Source organism: Pimephales promelas, chromosome 23 (genome assembly GCF_988280905.1).
Source record: "Pimephales promelas chromosome 23, fPimPro1.hap1.1, whole genome shotgun sequence".
NCBI classification, from domain to species: domain Eukaryota; kingdom Metazoa; phylum Chordata; class Actinopteri; order Cypriniformes; family Leuciscidae; genus Pimephales; species Pimephales promelas.
The window spans coordinates 13,636,417-13,653,851 of NC_142791.1; the positions used below are offsets into that span (position 1 = coordinate 13,636,417).

General features: G+C 38.3%; 1 long non-coding RNA gene across 1 annotated transcript in view; it reads right to left on the reverse strand.

The window, feature by feature from the left end:
- LOC120482263 (uncharacterized) overlaps positions 1-15,539 on the reverse strand; it is a 25,108-nt gene extending 9,569 nt beyond the window's left edge. The window contains exons 1-2 of the long non-coding RNA XR_005623434.2: positions 15,339-15,539; positions 10,976-11,055 (exon numbers count right to left, since the gene is read on the reverse strand). This is a non-coding gene — a long non-coding RNA (uncharacterized LOC120482263). The remainder of the gene's footprint in view (positions 1-10,975; positions 11,056-15,338) is intronic.
- Between the last annotated feature and the right edge of the window lie 1,896 nt (positions 15,540-17,435).

Sequence of the window (17,435 nt, forward strand, 5' to 3'; positions counted from 1 at the left end):
CATTGTGTTACTATGCATTTTTTAGGCATTCTGAAAGGTTGTTACCACATTAGTAGGGGGTTTTAGGTGGTTGCCAGACAAGCTATGCCGACAATTTGTTCTGAATGATTGTTATTGCATTGCTGGACTGTGTAGTGGTTAAAGTCGGCATGAAACGGATGTTGTGATTGTAATTTTTTCCTTGTTGTGACGCATATCCGAGTGAAACGGCTTCTGAATTTAGAAAAAAATGTAGGGCGAGGCTTGATTTTGGCCTTCGGGAATTGATTGGATCGTTGGAGGTTGGGCGTTGCAAACAAAATGGAGGCAGATTTTAATGCCAGTTGGTTTACATTCAGTTTGAGAGGCGGTGCACCGATAGCTGCACCCTTTTGCCATGGCACGTGACCGAAAGAGAAGAGAGGTCATTTCGAGGGAGGAAGGCAGGGTAATGTGTCTGATAAAAGATTATAAGTGTACATGAATTAAAAAAAAAAACAATGAAGTGCACAGATAAATCATTTATAATAAACACTACAATATTACATATAAAAAGAAGATTTGTCAAATTTGATTTCATGCCGAATTTAAGGTGTTTTGAATGGTAGGCCATGCAATTGTTGTTCTGAATGGCTGTTATTGTACTATTAAGATGTTGAGAGTTATGAGGTAGTAAGGTGTTTTGGGTGGCTGCTTACAAGCCCAAAAGAGTCCCGCCCTTAGTTTCTATGAAATCTGGTCACAAGAAATGGCTTGAGTCCTCCTTCAACCATTGTCGGCTAGTAGGCGTGTATTGTTTCAGTTGTACAACATTTTTTCCTACATATGTATCTACTCAATTAACAGTGAATGATGGGCTTACTCATTGTGGTGTCAAGGCAGTTATGTTTGTCCCCATGAATAAATACTTCAGATCACTGACAGAAAGCCAACAATTACAATGGCCACCCTCAGTTATTCACTAACCAAAGTCATCTAGACCATTTCTATAAATAACTCAAAAGATGACTCTGCTGAAAGCTGTCTATTATGCTTTTCCCTAAGTCCAAACTCCAGTGTATTTCTAGAATACACCTAACCCAATAGCTAACTAAAAAACTACATGTTATCTTAACGGCTTTGTCCATGTAATTTATCGCTAAATACATCTGAGGGTGTTTAATTGTTCACTAAACAGGTTATTGCATAATTTCTTGTGAGCTGGCAAACATACAGACAGAACAACTCTCTTCTTAGAATTTGTACAGTAGAGATACACACCCTGTCTTGCCTGATTGTTTAAAGAAAGTAGCTGTTTTGTGAGAAATCAGATTCTCTATCAGTACACCAGATTATGGATATATGAGTTGTTACAGTATTGCAGAAGCAATGGCGTCTGTAAGTGTCCCGAGTCTCTGGGTTGGTGCCAGGGCTCAGAGAGGCGCTGGTCAAACTCAAGTGCTTGAGTACAGCTCTGCTGCTGCTCGAAAGCTTCCTCTCCCTATGAATGCTTCTCTTTGTTGGACTCGTCCCATCATGCAATCAACACACTCTTGAAGATTAAGGGACATGATCCAGAAAACCCCAGCTGCTCTCTGACTAAGAAATCTACTGTCTAACTCCGAGCGGAAGAGGAGTTTAGCAACATTAATCCCATCTAACCCCCTACATTTGAATTATTCATATCACATCATAATGTAGCAACGTACTGTAGAGGGAATGCATTGACGTCACTTTCCCGCCGGAACAACCCCCCTCAGCCTGACTGAGTGGCAAAAGATCTGCTGCATGACTGGATTTAATAGGGGAAAATGCGAAAATGCGACTAAAACTAACAATTTTATCAATTTTAACTAAATGTTGGACTCAATATAGTGTTCCTTACAACTTACTAAAGATCCAGTGATCCGTGGATATGGGCTCTATGCACGGCGTTATTTCCGGTGAAGGATTAAGGATGCTCGATAACTTCCGCCGATCATAGAGTCCAATGCAATACCGAGAATTTATATTGAATTTTATACTCCATGGTTATACTAATGAAACGTTAGTCACAAAAACAGATAAAACAGACACCCCTCGTTGTGTTTATGCTTCTTTTTAAAATTATATTAAATAAACATAACTATGCATAAAATTACATCTAAACGTATGTACGTTTCGTTTCAAAGACGGGAGGACAGTAAATATTGATGACTCTGCTATAATCCCGTTTTCTCCGGTTTTCCTCCGCTTTAATCTACACAACCGGAAATGGACGAGCATCCTTACGTCAAATGCGTAACTTATGCGTGCATATAGCCCATTGACATGCAGCCAGGAATCGTGTTGCCTGACATTTATGTTTGCCTGATTTCGACACCGGGGAAACAAAAGCAATATAGACCTAAATATAAAGCAAATTTTCCTGTGAACGCTTTATATAAATACAATATAGCTAGGTCTAAATCCAGGTGATCAGGTGATATAAGTGTTATATAGCCTATATAACATCTTATCGTCCAGCCCTAAAACTTTTTTTGGTCAGTGTAATGCAGAATATGCAATGATAAATATTTAATTGATGAGTTGTTAATATATATATATATATATATATATATATACCAATACAAAATATATGGGTATGGTTTTACAGCTAAATTCAGCATTTTGACACAAAATGATAACTGCAAATCCACCTTTCGCTGACTGGAGTCCAGTTGTTTCTGTGAATTGCAGAGATCCATTTGCTCCTCTTTCTATAGCAGTCTGTAAAAATATACCTCCGATTTTTTTTGTCAAATCTAGTTGTATAGTCAATCGCGAAGCTCTTTCCCACTTTATATATGTTGTGTTTGTTTTTCACGGCATTCACGCTGAAAACAAATACAGCCGCTCAGTCTTTTTGCCACTCACTGTGAGTAACTGCAGGCACTCCAGCCGACGGTGACGTCACGCGCATTCCCTCTATAGCAATCAATCGAACAATCTATCCATCCATCCATCCATCCATCCATCCATCCATCCATCCATCCATCCATCCATCCATCCATCCATCCATCCATCCATCCATCCATCCATCCATCCATCCATCCATCCATCCATCCATCCATCCATCCATCCATCCATCCATCCATCCATCCATCCATCCATCCATCCATCCATCCATCCATCCATCCATCCATCCATCCATCATCTATCTATCTATCTATCTATCTATCTATCTATCTATCGTACAGAAAGAACGATCTATCAATCTATCTATCTATCTATCTATCTATCTATCTATCTATCTATCTATCTATCTATCTATCTATCTATATATCTATCTATCTATATATCCATCCATCCATCCATCCATCCATCCATCCATCCATCCATCCATCCATCCATCCATCCATCCATCTATCCATCTATCTATCTATCTATCGTACAGAAAGAACGATCCATCCATCCATCCATCCATCTAGTCTGTCTTACAGAAAGAAATCTCTGCTTGCCTGCCAGTCAGCAGTTCAGAAATATTGTCAGGTCTTCAATTGAATATGCGTCACGAGTATTAACGTAAGCAAAGATTTACTCGTGTTCAATGACAGACGTGTGTGCCAAAGCATAAACCCCCATCATTAGCTGCTCTTGAGTTGGTGGGTTAAATTACATTCCAGAAGGTTGGATCAGTTTTCAGACACTGAGTGTTTGGAGCCCTTGTGCAGGGGTAGGTCTCATTTCAAACCAATTTCACCTTATCCACACACCCTTGAAATACAGACCAGTTAATTAACAGCGGCATATCAGTGGCACACTAGTGCAACGTCACCTCCAGCAGAAACACTCCACATTCAAGGGCTTCTTGTGAGTTACAGGGAGAAGCATTGATTTATAGCATTAATGTGTTAAAAAGCATTTCTGGTTCACTCTCCATTGACAGAGGGCAAAATGCTTTAATGATTTGTGATATTTTATGCGAACGGATATTAATGCGCCAAAAATTGATCTATTCTAAGCTTTAAAATCTGTAGCAGAGCACATAGAGAGTCATTCACTCTCATTTACGGATGTTTCCACTGATGCGAAAGCATGCCACAATGCTTTGGAGTACTTGTGTAATGTGAATGAATGGGGTTTTGGGTCTTGGCTGCTGCTGTTACAAGTCTAGAGGGATGACTTTCACATGATGTCTTAGAGCTTATGGAGGTCATGGGACGTATAGTACTAGTGGTTTTCCCCTGCCTATTACCAGAATAAAAATGTAAGGAATCCAGGCCTCAAGCTCACGTGTCACTTTAGCCACACTGGTATGCGGATTAACCCTGTTTTTTCAAGGTAAAGCAATGACTAAGTTTGGAATAGCATACACGGGTGTGCAGTATACTGTACATTCCCAATATGCTGTGCTAAAGTTCACCTTCCATTCAGTTCACAATTCGATTCACAATAATTCAAAATTGGATTAAAAATATAAAAATAACCATTAGTTATGCCACTTGCTGAATACAGTTTTTTTTATTCGCTTTGGTACTATTTTCACAAGTAAGGTGTACATTTTTAAAACCCTTAGTGCTTAAATCACAACAGATCATCAAAAGTGCACTTTTGTCAAACATTTCATCATGTTTTCAACTGTGTTAGTACAATTCACACAATCGCAAAGTATCCTTTTCACAACACAAAATAAGTGTTTCATCTACATTATTGTTTCATTCACAGTAACTGCCTTTCATAAAGCTCTTGCTATCAAACTTTTGATTTGCATCTCTTTTTGTTCAGTTTAATACTTTTGTCTATTATTTAATCCAACAGATCTTAATGGTTAATCAATTAATCATTTGGTAAACCTATAGATTTTCATTTCAGCAATATACAGTATATGGATTTGAAGAACTACAGAAATAAAATGTGTGTTTGCATGAATATTTAAATTACATGTAACCACACCTGATGAATACTCGTAATAGCTAATTAATTTCACATAGTGGTAACCACAATTGGCCACTATATACTGTAATATTCATTGTGATGTGGACAAGAATCTATGGCCAAATGCTCAGGACAGGCTTGATCCAAATTACAGTAATTTACTGTAATGTGTGCACTAAATGTTATGTTTTGTTCTCATTTAGTTACGTTTGATTACAGAAAGTATACATATGTTACAATTATATCTGAAAAATAAAAACTATACAGTAATTTGCCTAAATGATTGTAGAGGATGTCTTCATTGATCCTTCACTTGATTACATATATGATGGATATTTATAAATTATAGATTATGTAAATGTTGGGTACTGTAAGTGTATTGCCTAATGTTACAGTAAAACTGTGTGATCTGTCTTTTATAGTACTGTAGCATATTCATTTCAGCACTTCTAAGGCCGATTTGAAACATGTATCTTGCATTGTTTGCTGTTGGATGAACTGATTGTTAAAAGTACTAAACTGAAAGAAGATCATATTGTTGTGTTTCAGTGATTAAACCAAATGTTCTCATTACATATTACAATAATCTTGTGTTTGAACTAATAATTATGTGGACTGAAAACATGTGCAACTGACTGAAATCATTACATCAGGTTTTGAAAGAATGACTAGCTGCGTTACAAGTGTGATCAGTTTGGGTTTTTGTACTAAGAGTTTTGAAAATATACACCTTACTTGTGAAAATAGTACCAAAGCGAATAAAAAAAACTGTAAAACATGCAACATGATGAATTCATGGGACAACAATGCGGCATAATTTTGCTACTTTTACTGTTACATAACGCAGTGTAGAGGGCCCATGAATGGGTGATTTGATTTTACCTTTGCTGTGGATGGGAGAGGGTAGTCAAAAAAATACAGTGCGGGATGTGCCGCGTAACAAGAAAGAAGTCAACATGTAATTCAATTAAATTTTGTGCCTTGTTAGGTTTCCAGAGTTTAACTGTTATGTGTTGTTACTCACATATTTAAATATGTTTTTAGGCTTCATTAGTTGTGATGTTTTATAAGGCTAATTAAAAGCTGTCCGGATGTGTTGGTCATTTGTTGCTAGCATTACTTTATCTTATCTTTGGCATAGCCCTAATATTTTTACAAGCTGTAACTTGTGTGCAGGTGTGGGCGGTAGTGATCAGGATGAGAGACACACAAGTACCTTCCCTTATTACTTTACATACACTAATTGTAAGAATATCACTAAAGCCCCTTTCACACAGAGATTCCGGAAAATACACGGATAATGTGACCCGGCATTTGTCCCAGGATTGTTTGATTTCGGTTCATTTACACTGCCAGTAATTTGCCTGGATATGTGAGTGCGTTCACACACAACCCGTAAAGATCCCGGAAAGACACATGACGTCAGGATGAGACATGTAACGTATGCGTCGAAAACATGTACACACGCATACCGTTCCACAAAGCTGGTGAACGATCTCAGCTTCAGTACAGATAGTGAGGAGCTCCTGGTCTCTGCTTCGTTCCAGTTTGCAGACATTTGTTCGTCCTTTCTTTGTTGATGACGAACACAAACTTTCTTCTAAGAGCAACAGAGTCGCGCAATGGCACAAGCGTCATCACTACGACACACCCCTTACGGCATTGGTCCTGGCTTTTGTTCACACAGAGCGCGTTCCGGGACTGATTCCGGCAATGTTACTAGAGCCCCTTTCACACAACGCGTAGATCCCAGAAAATTCCCGGGAAATTGACAGAACGTCTTCTGAACGCAAACACGACCCGGGATTGATAACGGCATCGATCCCGGGTTGGGGACCTAGTAACATTGCTGGAATCAGTCCCAGAACGTTCGTTGTGTGAACAAAAGCCAGGACCAATGCCATAAGGGGTGTGTCGTAGTGATAACGCTTGTGCCATTGCGCGACTCTGTTGCTTTTAGAAGAAACTCGTAAGTTACACGTCTCATCCTGACGTCATGTGTCTTTCCGGGATCTTTACGGGTTGTGTGTGAACGCACTCACAGATCCCGGCAAATCACTGGCAGTGTGAATGAACCGAAATCAAACAATCCCGGGACAAATGCCGGGTCACATTATCCGTGTATTTTCCGGGAATCTCTGTGTGAAAGGGGCTTAGGTCCCCAACCCGGCATCGATGCCGGTATCAATCCCGGTTGATAAAATGGCAATTTCCCGGGATCAACGCGCTGTGTGAAAGGGGCTTAACACTGATGAATAACAGTAAAAGGTAACATTATTAAATAGCAGTCCCAAACTAGTTTTTGTTAATACAATAAAGTTAGTAAGTTGGTATAAGCCACCAGTCATTTAAAAATATACAAAATAACACGTGAAAATAAAGTGGTATTTTAGTTTAAGGTTGCAGAAACTACAGTTACTGTGGTAAATACACACTAATCAAGCGTAGTGTCCATTCTGGCAGGTCACGTTAGTCAAGCTGACTCTCAGCTGATCCACGTCTACCAATAGGAATACGAAGCCTATCACTGTATATAAGCTCCTTGGTAATATCAGCAGCTATCGCACTCATTACCCTCCTCCATCCCCAGCTCCTCCTTTCATCAGTCAGGATTTGGCCTTCTGATTCCCCCTGAATCAGACCTATTCCCTAATTATGTTCTACATTAAAATTAATTGATATCTGCAATTCATTAATGTTGGTTCTGTTCTGTTTACCCTGAGTTTTTTTTGCTGCATGGATGCGCAGGGAGTTTTTGCCCAGAACAGAACCATACCACCAATCCAAACTGTATGCTAACTGTCAATCGTATTTGATGATAGTGGTCCTGACAGAACTAACATGATCTGTTTCGACATTGTGTAAGAAGGCAGGGGACCTCCCCCATCGCTCTGCTAAGAAGGTCATCCAAGGATTTTGGCATGGGCATGGGCAGTCTGGTGTAGCCACAGCGGCATCTTTGGCTCACCTTGACAGACATGTGTGACCCCCTGCCAGTTGCGGTGGGCAAAGTTAAATGTTTGTATGTTGTGTTGCCACATTCGCTGAGCGCAAGCTCTGTGCTGTTCAGAATGAAGGGCGAGAACGTTCCCGTGGTCCAAGCCACGAGCCAGTCTCTCTCCCAGTCTATGTCGAGTGACGCATCGCCACCGGCTGGCACGCAGTCCCGGCAACAACGGTCTCTGCTTCAACCCCTGTCACAAGGTGCTGGAGGGACACACAAGAGCATGCATGTTTTGTCTGCAGTTTAATGAGCTGCCATTGGATGGCTGAGCTCTTCAGCGAGTGGTTTCGACTATGGCGTATAGCCAAAAATGTGTTTATAAGCACCTGCACAAGCGTTTCAAGTAAGGATTTACATGCCTTTCTCTTTGTGTGCTTGAGCAAACCACATTCACTTTGCGGCTTGCTTAGTGTATAATGACAGGGCTCCAGCAGAAAGCTGCGTGCCCTTCTATTGTGCTTTCTATTGCAATATAAACTCATGACTGTATATAATAATCCGCTTCTCAGTGCTGGTTATATATTTGTTATATTTGTATATTGTTATATTTCTCAACTTGCTTGCCAAAGCTGTTTATGTAATAACCATACCAATTATATTATTGTTTTATTGGGCGGTGATAAAGGCGTGGGCGCCATCTTGGCCAGCTACCAACTGGCTGGTTGAGTGTTTCAACTAGGTCCCGTAGTTAATCTGGGAAAGGCGTGGCAGTTGCTTACTGCTCACACTCATCGTGGTCATTGGCTAAGTACATTCACTCCCATTCAACTCTTTCTATTAGATTTGAGCTAGAGTTTTAGTGCTTTTGCTTTTATACGGCTACGATTTTATAAGTTCCCCAACGCGTCAGACAATGTCGAGAGACCGACCACAAACTGAAAACTGATGAAAATTAGCACTTTTGAGCTAACTCGGGTACATTTACATTGCGTTAAAGTTGGTTAATGTACCACTGTCCCCTTTCAAATAAAGAGAAATGAAAACTAGGGAACGAGACATTGCGTAAGCTGGCGTGTAAAAACAAGTGTGCAAAAATGTCTTGATCGATGGCTGGATGCAGTGTAGCCAAGGCATTCTCATCCTTTAGCGTCATATGTGACGCTATATGACAAAACAGCGAAATACTACGCACACGGCACCCGTTATCGTTAATATAACACGCGCTGTGATGGGTAGGTTTAGGTGTGGGATAGGGTAGGGTAGTCTCATATTAACACTAAAGGATTTATGACGCCTTGGGTTCGTGTGTTATATTAACGATAAAGGGTGCCATGTGCGTAGTATTTCGCCGTTTTGTTATATAGCGTCACCTAGATGACGCTAAAGGATGAGAACGGACTGGTGTAGCTCATAACTATGAAGCTTAATGGGACGTGAGACTAACTAAACAATCAAACTACACTTCAAATAAACTTTTTTTCCAAAGATGACTCCTGTCATTTTATCAAGTAAGTTTGGTTTTAGTTAGTTATTTGATGTTATAAAAATGGGAGTGTGGCATCATGATTGATAGTAGTCACTGAGACCTTTTTTCTGGATTTTCGAGAGGAGATTGGAGCTTTAACATTTCCATTACTTTATTGGACACCAATACAATGAGTTGTTCAGCAGTAAACTGTACAAACCGATTCTGCAGGATTGTGTGGCGGGCGGGACCTTGATACCATGACGCTTGATACCTTGATATCGCGTCATCCTTCTTTTTTTACAGTGTATGGTAAGTCAAACAAGTATTGTTTTGTATGCTATCGCTCAGTCAAAAGATCCAAAGACACTAGCGCTCCTGGACCTATAGGCCGGGCAGGTCAAGCAGTGTGATTCAATCAGGCTTCAGCATTTCGGAGAATGGGAGTTCTCCCAACGTGTCGGCTTTACACGCAATGTTTCCTTCCCTCCTCTCAGGGAATCATGGTTACATGAGTAACCCGAGACTTCACTAACACATGGAAATTGATCCTGATGACTAAACTGAACAAGCAAATCCTTTCCAGCTAATGCATGATGTACCATTTACATAATTGCTTGGTACTTTTTTGTATGTTCATGACTTGACTTTGACGTTGCATGCTAGTAATTTAAGGTGCTCTTTATATAAGTGAAGTGATATCCGCATTTGCGCATGCCGCGATCACAGTATAGCTAATATCTGACAGGACAAGAACATTTTATGAGGTGAGAGACTTTTAATTTAAAAAAAAGTAGAGAAAATAATGTTGACATCATCTCAACTTACTGCAGATTCTGAATCAGGACAGAGGGTTTTCCTCAGAAACTTTACTTAAACTGCGTCTGACAGAAGACTCAACAGCGTTCACATGCTCGTCTTTCAAAATAAAAATTTAGATTTACGTTTTTTTTTTTTGTTGTTTTTTCTTTTATCGACCCACCAGTTAAGAGACACTGGATTTATGGAAACTTTTCACATAATTTTATTATTTATATAAAAAAATTAAAAGTAAATATGCAGTAAATATTCCATCCAAGTATGTCCAAATTCCTTTATGGATTGTTCTAATTTTTTCTTGTATCATATTCTGTCTGCACTTTTTGGCCTGTACGTGTTTAGATAAGGGCAGGTGAAGCTTTAGACAGAGGCAGAGGTAATGTAATCTGGGTGTGGCATCCATCTTTCTCTCTCTCACACACACACACACACACACACATAGAGGTATCTTTGTCTCATCTAGCGACTGTCTCCAGTGGGGAGTGAGAAATCGGAGATGGCATGTGTGTGTGTGTGTGTGTGTGTGTGTGTTGGATGCTGGCAGTCCCACTGAGCCATCTGCTGTAGCAATGTGTCACTGTAATTAGGGCTGGATGGCTGTGTCAGATACGACTGCTCCTTTACAGTTTGTGTCTCCTGCAGCTGCAGACGCTACGATCTGAACAACGGATGACTGACGGCCACACACACACACACTTCAGGCCAGTGAGTTAAAGGATCTCATTGCAGGCAGAATTATTACTTCTATTGAGAATTATTACTTCTTATTGAATTATTATGAATTATCGCACCAATAGATGATAATGATTGACTCAGTGCTTCATTTACCCATTAGCACTGTCACATCGAAGGACACCCACAGATCACCTACGCTAGTCTGTCATTATACTCACCTTGTTGCACAAAAGGAGAAGTTTAGAAGAATGTCTTAGCCGCTCTTTTCCACGCAATGAAAGTGGATCGTGCTTCCAAGCTTTAAGAAGAACAAAAAGAGCCATATCATAACAGTAACAATATGGGTTTTTATATTAGATGAATCCGAAAAAGATAAACAAAATTAAATCTCTTGCTTATGTTTCACCAGTTAATCATTTAGATCTTAAATATAATTTAATCAAATGTCATCATCATCAGGTGCCATCTGGAACTAAAAATCAAAAAATATTCCATATTCCATAACAGATAGGGGCAGTATACCTCCAGAAAATGTGTTGTGCCGCTGCCGCACGCACTCACGTCTTCAAACAACACAAACGAGCGCTGTTTTGCTCTCTTTCTCCGCATATTATTCAAATCATTTGACACGATAGTAAAAGGTCGGAAGACCGCAGTTTCACGTGGAGCATTTGGAGATTTTTAGAGATCAGAGACTAAATGAACAACATCTCAACACTAAATGATGAAGACCGACTCATAGACGCCTGTCTCAAAAACAAGCTGTTGCATTTCGACGATATGGGAAAATAAAAGCCTGCAGGCTATTATTTTAAGTTTGCGGTATTCGTTTTGTTCATATTACACTTTTATTGTTAGTTTGAATTAATTTGACAGACAGCATTCGCTGATGTTGATCAACCTAGCGAAATTCAGAGCTGCCAGCTCTCACGAATTCACCGTGAGCAGTGATGTAGTGGTGCCTGGAGAAGTGGGTAGCCTATACTCTTAATTTATGCCCCCAATATTTTTTTAAGCGTCCAAGCAAAGGATGAACGCCCTGTGTTATAAACAGTTACGTGTAAGACTACTAGTCTTGCATTAGTATTCAATATGCAAGACGAATAGAGTATAATGAATACAATAGAACACATAGAATCAGTAGTATCCTTGCATATCAGGATCGCACATATGGTTTTCTAAATACCCAGGTGCCAGGTCCCATAAATTATATTGTTAGGGGGGTTCGGGGGCATGCACGAAATGAGAATTTTAAGGTGTTTTGATGGCCAAAAAAATTGACAACAGTAGCTTTAAAATCATGAAGTTGCCTATTTGATCAGATTCTTAAACATGAGAATCAGTTCCAGTTTCAGCGACTTTTCTTTCCTAAACTAATCAATGTTTTTTGGACTAATCTGTTAATTTAATAATTGGTTCAATTGCTCACTCAAAAAGACAGTCACTTGTCGCCACCCTCTGGCTTAATGATGCAAGTGGCGCAAACACAGACAAGCGGAGTTATACAAACAGTGAAAAGTCAAACACATTCGAAAAAACGTTATACAAATATATTTATACAATAACAATAGCAATATATTTAATAGGGTGATTGTGTTGTTAAATTGAGCTTATAATTTCCATTGTCTTTTATCAAACTGATTATTTCTGTCGGTCATTTAAAACGTCTATTGAAAAACAGCCGTAAATTTGAGCTACTTGCATCTTATCTCGCACTGTATGATCGTTAACTGAAGTGAAGCGTCGCGTTGGGATGCGCGCTCGGCTCGCGCCTCTGTGAACAGAAATAAGCCTACTGCATTCTTTGTTTGGTCTCACGAACATTTTAACATTGACGAGCAGGTGTTTGAGTGCTGAAGCAGATCAGATGAAAAGGTCAGTTATCGTCGCGAATCATTGCAGCAACAAATTAGAGTTAATACGGGTACGACTCTAACTGGGTGTTTTTTTTTTTATTCACGAAATTGGATTAGCAACTAACGTTAAGATGCGCGTCAGAGGGGATTTAGAAGTGGGTATACGCAATGCCGACTGAAAAGGAAGTGGGTATACGCCGTATACCTGCGTATACCCTGCACTACACCACTGACCGTGAGACACATGCAATTAACACTTAGCAAGCAGGTTAGTTAAGCTCTCAGATTCTGTCAATTTTATTATGCAATTCAAACAATAAATACCGTTTTGGCGCTTGTACATGTTACACCACAGATCCCTAGCGCACGTGAACCGATCATCTCTACTAGCTAATGGAAAAAGAACCCGAACACTGTTGAAAGATACAGTATGCTACAACTTACCAAAATGTATTCCTCATGCATAATGTCAACCAATCATTTTTTGAACTCTTCCCTGAACTGAAATGTAGTAATGGGCTGTATTTCCACACGACTGACATCAGGTTCAAGTACACACACAAGCGGCGCGAGCGCGACTCACTCGTGTACTGCAGTTTGGCCGGTGGTAATGTTGCCCGGCCGCATACCGCCTCCCATGGCCGGAACTGGTATTACGACACCTGCCGGGCCGGGGCTAGTCATTTAACATGCTAATTTAGGTTTATATCTCGGCAGCACTATAACTTGTCAGTTTTTTAATTACATCATTGCACTTATTTCTTCTCATTCTTTTGATGCGTGTAGCTCATTTTTTTGGATATTTTTACCTCAATTATTACATATGGCACCTTTAAGAAATCATTATTATCATTTTGTTGATGTGTTTCTCATTACTATCATTTTGTTGTTGATGTGTTTCATTTTTATCATTTTTTTGTTTGTGTCTTGTGTGTCTGCTTCAATGCGATATACTATGAAAATTCAATTCCAGTTCAATTCAATTCCGAATGCTCTGTTTCAATAACTGTATAATAGGGAGATCAATTTCTGTATAGCTCAGTCTATCCCCTGGACTCAGGCCTTGCTCCTTCACAACCTGTCTTTTCAAAGAAAGATCTCTCAACCAAATTTAATCTTTAGGCTAAGACTATTAGGCTATACTGAGTGTTTTAATTATATTTTATTTAGAAATATTATAAGTGATTTCCTGATTATGGACGGATTATTTTCACTCTTCATTTATTATTTGATAAAATTTGACTTAATCATCTGACTGGATCTCTTCCATGCATCAACATATTTATATATAATGAAAATGGAAACAATATCATGGAGAGGAGCCTCACTGACCACAAACTTTTGAATGGTTGTTTTTTAACAGAATATGTAAATAATAATAATAATAATAATGTATTATATTGTTACATTTGCCAGGGACGAACTGAACTGAGATGATATGGGATATTTGAGATAGTATATTTATTTTGTAGACACCATACATAATATTTGCTACTTTTTTAACTGGTCTGTTAACAATAAAAGTGTTGTACATGCGTGGCAGAGATGGAGGAGGCCAATTTTGAGAAAATGAATCTAAAAGGAAATGAAACCGTGAGCTTTTATTTAAGCTTTTATTGAAGCATTCATTAGAGAAGGCCTATCTAGTTTCTTTCATCTTTCGGCAGTTGCTGATGTGGAAAATCAATAGTCATCCGTAATATATTATTATGAAGGGTCTTTAAATGAGCATGTGAAACAATCTCAAGAAAGGGGTAATAGGTATATTGGCGTAACGCAGGATTTAACTGAATTTTCAGATATACCAAATACAATTTTGTGCAAAAAGCATAGATGTATTTTTGAATCAGTTATTTTATGTATATTATAATTGGCCGGAACTTTGTGCAAGTGTAAGTGTATGTGTGTGTGTGCTGCCCTCTAGTGGTCGAATGAAACGTATTGATAAGATGACATGAGTGGTAAAAATAGGATCTAAATACTTAAATTAAATTATATAAAATTATATTTTAGTATGTCTCCAATGAACGCTATTTAACCAATATAATATGCAATGCACCGTATAACTACATTGTTGTAATTTTACATTGCAAGCTCAGTTGGGCGAATTCGTTATCATCTCGTATCAGATATGATTTGTTTCATGATTTTGTTTGGGGGGGGGGGGGGGGGATTTAATGTAAAAATGCAGAAAGTTTTTTGTGATTTTCGGTTTAGGGTTATGGTTAACGAGAGAGAATAGGTATGTATGTTACAGCATAAAAATCATTATGTCTGTGTGTGCGTGGCGTGGCGGTCCACTGTAGGCTGTGTCAAAGTAAATTTCTCGCTGAAGCTCATTATTAGCCACAGTGAAATATTATTTAATGATTTACTAAACAAGCGAGTTTTTACTTGTGATGATTGTCTGACATTTATCTCACTGTTCTTCGGAAAATGTGCACTGTAACGTTATTCTAATAAACTCTAATATAACCATGTTTGTTTACTCTTTCACTGACTCTGTCTTTTAATGGCTGCTTCCTTGTCGAAAAGCTATTTTCCTATAAGGAAGTAACGACTTGAGAGGTTACATAATGCACGTTTTTCTTACCATAACATTATCACGACAAAGCTAAAGCCAATTGCTAACGTTGAATGCCTTTGAAAGGGATTACCCAAAAGTGTAAATTCTGAATCTGTAATCATTCACCATAATGTCATATCAAACTTATTTGAGACTTACTTTCTTCTGTGAAACACAAAAGTATGGAAGCTTGTTTCCGTCACGGAATAAAATATTAAAGTTGACCTTTTCACAGACTGCGATGACGCATTTTAACGGTCGTCAGTGCCAAGTCAGCATCGTAAATTTGCTTACGAAATAAGTTACTTATAGCCTATTTTATAATTTTTTTTAATGTATGTTATAACACTATACTTTGTATTACCTTATCTTTGCATCATCATCAAATTGCAAAAAAAAAAAAACTACGCTGCTGTGTTTCTTCTGGAAGTGATGGTAATAACATCAGTCGAACCCTTTTCTGTTCTGACTGCTGTTATAAAATTCTCTATTTTCCCCTCTTTTTTTGAAAGTAGTGAACTCTATTGTGATGTTTTCTTTTGCTATTTAAGCAAATGGGAACACATTTAAAAAAAAATTGCCAAAAGTTTACCCAACTATGACTACTTTTCTGAAAAACTCATTGAGGATGAATTGTGACTTTTATTTTTCTAAAAATTACGAGTTTATTTCTCAGAATTCTGAGGAAAGAAAATCATAATTGTGAGATATAAACTAGCAATTGCTAAATGTTTATTTTTTTATTCTGTGGCGGACACAAGCTTCCATACAAAAGAAGAGATTTTAATATGTTGCTTATAGGCTACATTTTTTTTGGGTGAACCATTTGTTTAAATACAATACTTTTCTGTCCAGAGTTAAGCAGAGTAGGTTTAGGCAGAGCAAGAGATAGCGGAGAGATAGTTAGTCATAAACAGAAGAGGTTAGAGGAAGAAGAAGGTTACAACCATTCCAATACTCGTACAAACATAAATCATATTCTCTGTTTATACAGGCACAGAAAGAAGCAAAAGTTTGCAGAGCATTGAAAATGGAAAGAAGTCTGCTGAATTAAGGACAAATCCAGAAGGAAAGACATGAAGACGCAGAGGACATAGGAAAGTACAGATGTCATGACATTTATTCAAGGCATGCTACAATTAAATTTGATTAGGAAAAAACGTCAGCAGGGTGGGTAATACGAATAATAATTCTAATAATGATTATGCATAATAATAAGCCATTCATAAACAGAAAAAATGCTTTCTACAAAAAATACAAATAAAATCTCCACTCAGTCATGCACTGCAAAAAATTAGAAAATATGTTTCTTTAATAGTTTATCTTCTATTTGCATTTATTACATCAAACTCATAAACTGGATACGCTCATGTCTCTCCCCAATTCCCACAAGTCACATAAACTGCTTTACAAATGAAAGCTGGTACTGGTATGATATCAAAAAACAGAAGACAAATTGTGTTTTCATGTTAATTTCCATAAATATAAAAACCAGTTCATATTGGTGTGTTTGTAATGTATCTTGTTCCCCAAAACCTTTTTTTTTTTTGGCCAGGTAAAAAAAAAAAAACCAAACAAACAAAAAAAAAAAAACATTAAAATAAAAATAATAAGGGAACACATATGTACAGCATTTGTTTCCTTTTGGTAGTGAAACATTCATAAAAACTATAAATTAGGTATTTCAAAGCATCCTGAGATCAACTCAGGCACTTCTGTATGTGCGCTGTGCTTGAGCGACACCTCAGTTAGCTAATTTAGTCTAGCCCCTCCCTTTATGCAAATTACACATGTCAATTAGCATATTCATAGCCCATAAATTTAGTCATGAGAAGAGAATAGAAAGCATTACGGCTGAAATTTGAAGTTTAGATTGTAAGGGTCAATTGCATTGTAATAAAGCAACAAAATATCTCAGTCTGAACAGTGCTGCATCAGTTCCAATTCAATCAAGTCCTTTGGTTTCAGTGGTTGGTTTATCGTCACGGTCTTGTACGTTTTTAGAGTAAAGCTTTTTAATGGAATTGATGACTAAATAAGACAAAAAGTGTAACCGCTTATCCAGATGGTGGCGACTAGCGTAAGGCTGTTCAAATGAATCCATAAGGGCCCGGTAACATTCACAATCGTAAATGAGTCTAGTTTGATGGGGGAAAGGATATGGCTTGACCTTTCTGAGGAAAACAATCCGAAAAAACAGACTGCGAGACGCGTGGAAAAACAGACTCGTAACATGACCGAGAGTGGAAAATACAA